The following is a 7,892-nucleotide window of genomic DNA, read 5'->3' on the forward strand; positions in this document are numbered from 1 at the left end:
TGATATTCTCATTTGTCTATATATATATATATATATATATATATATATATATATATTATATTTGGTTGAAGAGAAGCATAAGGTATAAATTTTACATTTCCCATTGTTAGGTATTAAAAGCCTGGAATGGCAACCACATGGTAGGCATTCAAGTTTTGATCAGGTCATTAATTCTGTTGTTGCATGAATACATGATTTTAAAGTGATGTGGTAGGAGATAAGGTAGTTAAAATAGGATGGGCCAAAGTATGAAGACAATGATTGCCAGACTTGAGAGTATGGACTTAGTTTGATAGGCTGTGGACAATCAATGAAGTTTTTAGTGGTATCAGAGTCAATCTGTAGGAGAATAATCTAGCAGCAATGTACAAAGAGAAAATAAGGAAGTAGATTTTGTACACAATGGTTCCAATGGGAAGCCCTGAGGTCATGATGTAGAGTTTGCATCAGAAGCATGGAGTGGACTAATACAGTAACTTCTGCAAAAGTAAAGCTTACTGCAAACTGACTGGGCAAGGGAAGCTTAAGAAGGGAAAAAGATTAGGAAGATCCCCAGACTACAGTAGCACTTAGATGGGAGAACGGTGCTGCAGTTAACAGAATTAAAACATAGGACTTACAGTAGAAGATGGGCTTGATTTTACATGTTTCAGCTGCTGGAAAAGTTGTTACAGAATTGGTCAAGAGGTATTGGGAACAAAGATCTGGAGATATTATGTAAAGGGTTTGATGCTATTAAACTATATTTAAGAGTCATCTACTAGGAGAGATATTCTCATCAAAAGGAATGGATTAATTTGCAGAAGGAGAAGGTTTATATTTAAGGGAGAGAAGGAAAAAAGGGGAGTCGGGAAGAGATCCAAAATTTAACAAAGAAGGAATTTTAAGAAGGGGCTATATATTAGTGTTGAGGTCGTGAGGTCAAAGCAAATAATCACTGAAAAAGATGACTGAAGGGGAGCCCAGGGTATAGATTGTGTTCAGCACTGAGGAAGAAATAAGGCTGTAGCTTGAGGAAGTGGCAAGCTTGAAAAAGCATTTCCCTTCCCTTACTTCCCCTTTCTTTTCTGCCTCCCTCTCTCCCTCCCTCTCTCCTTCCCTCCCTCCCTTCCTTCCTTCTTTTCCTCCCTCCTTCCCCCACTCCTTCCTTCTTTCCCTCCCTCCCTCTCTCCTTCCCTCCCTCTCTCCTCCTCTCCTTCTTTCCTTCCTTCCTTCCTTCCTTCCTTCCCTCCTTCGTGGTATAGAAGAAGGTATAAAAATTATTGAAAGTGCAAGAGTAAGACAAGTGTTTATAGAGCAAGATATCAGCAGAGCAGCAAGAATGGAATCAAATGCAGAGAAGAAAGGCTGTATTCTGGCAAACAAAGAGGAACACTTCCTTCTCAACAGAGACAAAAAGAGATTGCTAGTGAGGGTTAATTCTTGACGCAGGGGACAGAAAATTGAAGGAACTGTGTCAGATATGAGGGTATCTATCAAGATAGTAAGGAGCTCTGGTAGTGTAGAGGTTAAAGCATTTATTTGGCTGCTAAACAAAAGGTCGGTGGTTCAAACCTACCAGCTGCTCCATGGAAGGAAGATGAGGCAGTCTGCTTTCATAAAGAGTTAAAGCCTTGGAAACCCAGTGGGGGTTGCTATGAGTTGGAATTGACTTGATGAAAGCAAGTTTGGCTTTTTTTGGTATTGAAGGAGTGGAGAAAGGACTGAGGCTGGGGCTGTGAGATAATCGAAAATGTTTATAGTCAGTGCCTAAGGCATTTGACTGCTAACCAGAAGTTAGCACCAGCCACTCCTTGGAAGGAAGGTTAGGCAATCTACTTCCATAGTGATACCGCCTCAGAAACCCAAGGAGGGGGCGCTATGGGTCAGATCCAACTCAACGGAAGTGAGTTTTGTTTGGTTTTGAGGGGAGTTTAGCTGATGTCAACTTGTGGTGAATAAAGGGACGGGAGCTCTGGTAACATAGTGGCTAAGACACTTGCCTGCTAACCAGATGGCTGGCGGTTCAAACCCAACAGCCACTCCTCGGAAGGAAGGTTGGGCAATCCTACTTCCATAGTGATACTGCCTCAGAAACTGAAGGAGGGGTGGCTACGAGTCGGGTTTGACTCGAAGGCACATAACAACAACAACAAATGCAGACATGATAGTTCAAAGGAAGAGAGACAGTAAAAGGTATGGTTCATTATTAAAGGCTTTCTCCAGGAGTATTTGATAGCCAAGGATAGAAAGATTGGTGACCAGCAAGGTGGGAGGGTAGAAGGTCAAATAGGTTCCTCATCCTCAAGTCATCTAGACTAGGCTACTGAAATTATTGAAAGACACTTCAGTCTAAGGAGAAAGTAGGAAAACATAAGAAAAATGGTTACAGGCCAGGAAAAGGAGGGCTCAATTAACAGAGAGCATGTTGAGGACAAAGAGCAGTTTTGGATGACTGAGAAGAAGTAGTTAGCAAAGGTAAATTAAGAGCACTTGAACAACGACGAGGCCTAAGGCATCACAGAACAATTGATGTCCTAACATGGAATGAAAACATAACTTTCTGAAGGTGAGAAACAGAGGAGTAATATTAAATAAAGGGAGAAAGATGAGCTCACAGTACAGTGGGTAACCAAGAGCTTAGGTTCTGAAGTCACTAAGGATATTGGTAAAGTATTAGTGGATATTTTCAATGAGATAGTGGAGAAAATGTTACAAATGCACAAAGGGCAAACACTTCACAAAATATACGTACCTCCATTGAGTGAATCAATGGCTGCATGGTATCTGCTGAGAATGTACCAGAATTTTCAGAAACAACAAAATGTAGCTAAGGTCTTATGAAAATCATGAAAAACACTGCACTGCTTAATCTTTGACCAGTTACAGAAAATATTGAATCTGAAAGTATAATAAATTAGCTCAGTGTTCCATTAGGATACATTAGCATTAGTAATCAGAAATCTGAAAAATAAGTTTAATGAGAATTTGGAGGTGAATCCCTAGTGTTTTCATTATACGCCATTTTCTAGTGAACATTGTTTCTGTTTTCCCTGGAGAATTTCTTTTAGGAGGCCAAGTGAAAAATGTGTCTATAAAAGAAATATTGATTAGTTTAATAATCTCATTAAATCTGATTAACCTTTTACAGACATTAGGTAGATCCTTAAACTATACAAAGCTGAATAATACTTTTATGTTCAATGAAGGGCACCTTTTCAGTACTTCAGAAATTTATGAGAATTGGGTACTTATAAGATTAAAGTTAACATTCAGAATTTTAAAATATGTGTCATCTTTCTATATATTACTTATTTTAACAATGGACTCAGAACATACTAATGATGATGAAGATGGCCCAGGAACAGAGAATGTTCTGTTCTGTTATATATAAGGTCACCATGAGTTGGAGCCAAGTCAATGGCAAAAAAACAACAACAAAAAGAAATTAAAAGCAATGTGATAATTGTTTTATTTTAAAAAAATTCATGAAGAGAATGATATAGCACACTAGGCTAAAAAAGAGGCTGACAGAATATAAACCAAAAAAACAAATCCATGGCTGTCAAGTCAATTCCAACTCATAGCAACTCTCTATAGGACAGAATAAAACTGCCCCATTGGGTTTCCAACGCTGTAAATCTATAGAAGCAGATTGTTGAATCTTTCTCTCATGGAGTGGCTGGCAGGTTCAAATTGCTAAGCTGTCTGTTAGCACTCAAGCCCTTGATCACTGCTATACCAAGGCCCAATAGAATGTGATTTTTTTTTTTTTTTTTTTTTTTAAAGTACCCCTCACACATTTAGACTAAAAAGTCCTAGGATCTTCATTCTAATCTTTTTAACTTTTCCAAATTCTATTTCACCTCATTTATGGTCATTGAAAGAAACTTTGGTGTCACAGTGGTTATATGCTTGCTTGCAAACCAAAATGTAAGTGGTTTGAACCCATCAGCTGGCCCATCAGAGAAAGATGTGTCAGTCTGCTTCTGTAAAGATTTAAAGACTTAGAAATCCTATGGGTAAGTTTTACTCTGTCATTTATGGTTGCTATGAGTCAGAATCAACTCAAAGACAATGGGTTATGGTGTCTGAAATTCAAAGGAGATTATTCCATGAAGTTGTTGAAAGTTTTTCTTATTTTTCTTTTTAAGAACAAGACAGTGTCTGTCTGGGTTTTAGTTAGCAAGCTTCTCATTCTCAGGCCATCACGATCATTGAGCAACACTCCAACACCCTCATCCCATGAAACAGGGGTTGTCCTGGGATCATGTCTTCTTTACTGGCCAAACCTGACCTGGCCCCATGGCTTTCTCCTTCAATCCCACCCATTCCCACATTATTGCCATTTTTTGTACATGCTTCTCATTCACTTCCAGTTTCAAGAATGACCTCATCTTTCTTCACCAGCACTTTATATTCCAATTCTCTATCCCTCCATCTGTCCCATTCTTCTCCAATAAAATGTGTATTTCTGTCCTGTCCTTTCTGTTCTTAGCACCATGGTGGTTTTTAAATTTTAAATTAGAATTTCTCAGAACCCATTGTTTCAGAATCATTTCAAGTGCTTATTTAATATACATTTTCCTGTATATTCAGAGTAGGATGTGAAACCTATTTGTATATTCAGACCTGCTGAATTTACCATCATCCTGGCTGAAGTGTGAAAGTCTGCATTTTGAATGGCCTTCTCAAGTGCTTATATGCCCAGTTAAGTTAGAAAACTATTAATTTATAATAATAATGAAAGTTATTAAGTGCTTCTTATATAGACAACACTCTAAAGATGTGTATGAACTCATTGCATGCTCATAAAAGCTCTATTAGCTAAGTAGTAATATTATTCCTGTTTTCCAGAGGGGAAAACTGAGGTGCAAAGTGTTAAAAAAAATTTACTGAAAGTTACAAAGCTAGTAATTGACAAAAATGGGCTTTGAACAAAAGCCATGAAACTCCAGTTTTACTTCCACTCTCATCTTATAGACCAATTCCTCCTGTTCTAGTATTTAATTCATTCAGTAATAACTCAAACACAGTGGAGCTATCTGAAAGGGTAAGAGGAAAGAAGACACAAGACATAATTAAAAATCAGGGGGAATAAAACAAGTTACTATTTGTTTTCTTATTGGACAATACAAGGAGTAGAGAATACTCTAGAGTGTGTTTGCACTGTTAGTGGATGTGTTGTTAAGAGCACATTATGATTCATGAGGAAGACCCAGTGCTAAGAGTTCAACATAAATAGTAATGGAGCTAGTAGGTGAAAGGACTAAACTTTACTGTGGAATTGCAGTATGTACTCCCTCCGCCTCTACATCCTGAGTTAGGAAAATAAGTGCTTAGGCATAAGAAGGAAGTCAGCTCAACTCCACAACCTTAATTTAGAACAAACACACAATTTAGGCTTTATGGCAGAAAAGAACTCAATAAATAGAAAATCAGCAAAGTATTTCTTCTTTCCTTTCTTTTTTAAAACTAATTTGCAATATGGAAAACTATTTCCCTGCATGGACAGCAGCAAAAATAGTTATAATCTGTAAAATTCCTTTAAATCTGCCTGGTTTTAAGAATGGCTTCTAGTGGTTGCATTTCCCATTAGAGTTGTTGTTGTTGTTATGTGCTGTCGAGTCGGACCCGACTCATAGAGACCCCTCCTTGGGTTTCCAAGGTGGTATCACTACGGAAAGAGATTGCCCAACCTTCCTTCCAAGGAGTGGCTGGTGGGTTTGAACCGCTAGCCTTCTGGTTAGTAGTCAAGTGCCTTAGGCACTATCCTACCAGAGCTCCTTCCCATTAGAGTTGTTGTTGTTATTGTTGTTGTTGTTGTTGTTGTTGTTTGCCATCGAGTCGGCCCCGACTCATAGCGACCCTCCTTGGGTTTCCGAGGCAGTATCACTACGGAAGTAGGAATGCCCAACCTCCCATTAGAGTAGTTTTCTAAAATGAAAATGGTAAGGCATCTGCAACTTACTCCCTAATGCAGTTGACCTTTTAAAAATTCAGTACTTTTTTTTTTTTTTAATTGACTGTCCATTGTATTTTCTTCCCCTGGTAATCAAAGCCTGGGAATAGTCAAACATTATTACAAAACTCTGAAGTCAAATGCACCCTCCACAAGACAATGCACTACTCTTGCAACAACTAACTGTGTTTATGATTAAATGCAAATATAAATGTTAGCAATCTAAACAGTGGCTTGCTATCTTGTACAGAATTATATATATATATATAATTGAATTATATATATATAAATGATTATAAATATATATATTTATATAATTATGTAATCACACACACACACATACATACATATCTCCAGATTTTGTTCATTGCACTTTAGGGATAAGAAGGAAAATAAGAGGAAAAAATGCAAGCATTTTGAATTACAACAGAATTATATTGCAACATCCTTTAACAGCTGTTTATCATGCAAAATAAATTACAGTAAGAATCTACTGGTTATATATATTGAAAATTCCTCAAATTATACATTAATAAATTATGTTCAAAATGCATGAAACTAACACAAAAATTTTTGAAGGCTAATTTTCACACATAAAGACTTTTGACATGTTGTGACTTTAATACTGCTTAGAAATTTCTTCAGGGCATTTAAGACTCACTCCTTTTGTGACTCTTCATCAGCTGATTTTACAGACAGCAGCAATCTCTATAATATACATTTTCACTTTCTGCATGGTTGAAGGACTTCATGTGCTATATCCAATTTTAAGGTAGAGTGCAAGATTACATTTCTAGAATATAGAAAGCCATAGCCATCGAAACGACCACTGCTATTTATAGTAATTCCTACTATTTACTGTTTGATGGGCATTTGTGAATAGAAGAGAAGATGATGCCAAGATGATCACCAGGCCACAATAATAGCCAGTGGTGCATGCTGTTGACAGTAGAAAGGCCTGAACAGAAAACACTTGGGTACTCAATATACTCTCGAGTGAGCAGCTTCTTTGCTTTCTGGAATGGAACTGACTTTGAAGAATATATTACAGAATGACATGAAAGATCATTCCATCTGAATTTCTTTGTCTCACTGAAGATTTCAAGTTGCATAAATTTGAGGCTTCAATTTTCTATTGCAGATTTTATTCAAATTGAAGTTTTGCAAACTGTCCTCTACTTGCAGTCTTGCCATAGCTTTTACAAAGGACTCCACAGATTTTTTTGTTTGTTTACTTTCAAGCAAAGTCTAGGATAGGACCTCTGATGATGTAGTGCCTAAGGCATTTGACTGCTAACTAGAAGGCTGGTGGTTCAAACCCACCATCCACTCCTTGGAAGAAAGATTGGGCAATCTACTTCTGTAGATACACTGCCTTGGAAACCCAAGGAGGGGTTGCTATGAGTTGGATCCAACTCGACGGCAGTGAGTTTGGTTTTAGGATAGGCGGAATAGTGAAATAGTTAAGCATAACTTTTGGAGTGAGGCAGACCTGTGGATCAAATTTTTCCTCAGCTAAGTATGCCACATATAATTGGTGTTAGACAAATTACTTGGTTTCTCTGAGCCCTACCTTCCTCATCTGTAAGTGGAAATCATGGTTGTTTCCACTTGGCAGGGAGATTATGAGTAGTTAAAATAATACACATGCACCAGGTAATAGAGTTCCTGACAAATACAAATCACTCAAAACTGTTAGCTAGTGTAATTATGAACACACTGTGCAGGCTCTTTCTGTAATTTTTGTTCAGATTATATTCAATAAATTATAATCAGATTATTGAATTGATTATCATGATTCTCTGTGAATATGGAGATATGGCTAATTCTTTCTTATGTCTCAAAAAAAAAAAAAGAAAGAAAGAAAGAACTCACTGCCATTGAGTTGATTCCAACTCAGCAATCCCTACTGGTGGTAGGGGTGGTAAATCTTCATGGAAGTAGATCGCCC

Source organism: Orycteropus afer, unplaced genomic scaffold (assembly GCF_000298275.1).
Source record: "Orycteropus afer afer isolate SDZICR_OR568_19922 unplaced genomic scaffold, OryAfe1.0 scaffold00026, whole genome shotgun sequence".
In the NCBI taxonomy this organism is placed as follows: domain Eukaryota; kingdom Metazoa; phylum Chordata; class Mammalia; order Tubulidentata; family Orycteropodidae; genus Orycteropus; species Orycteropus afer.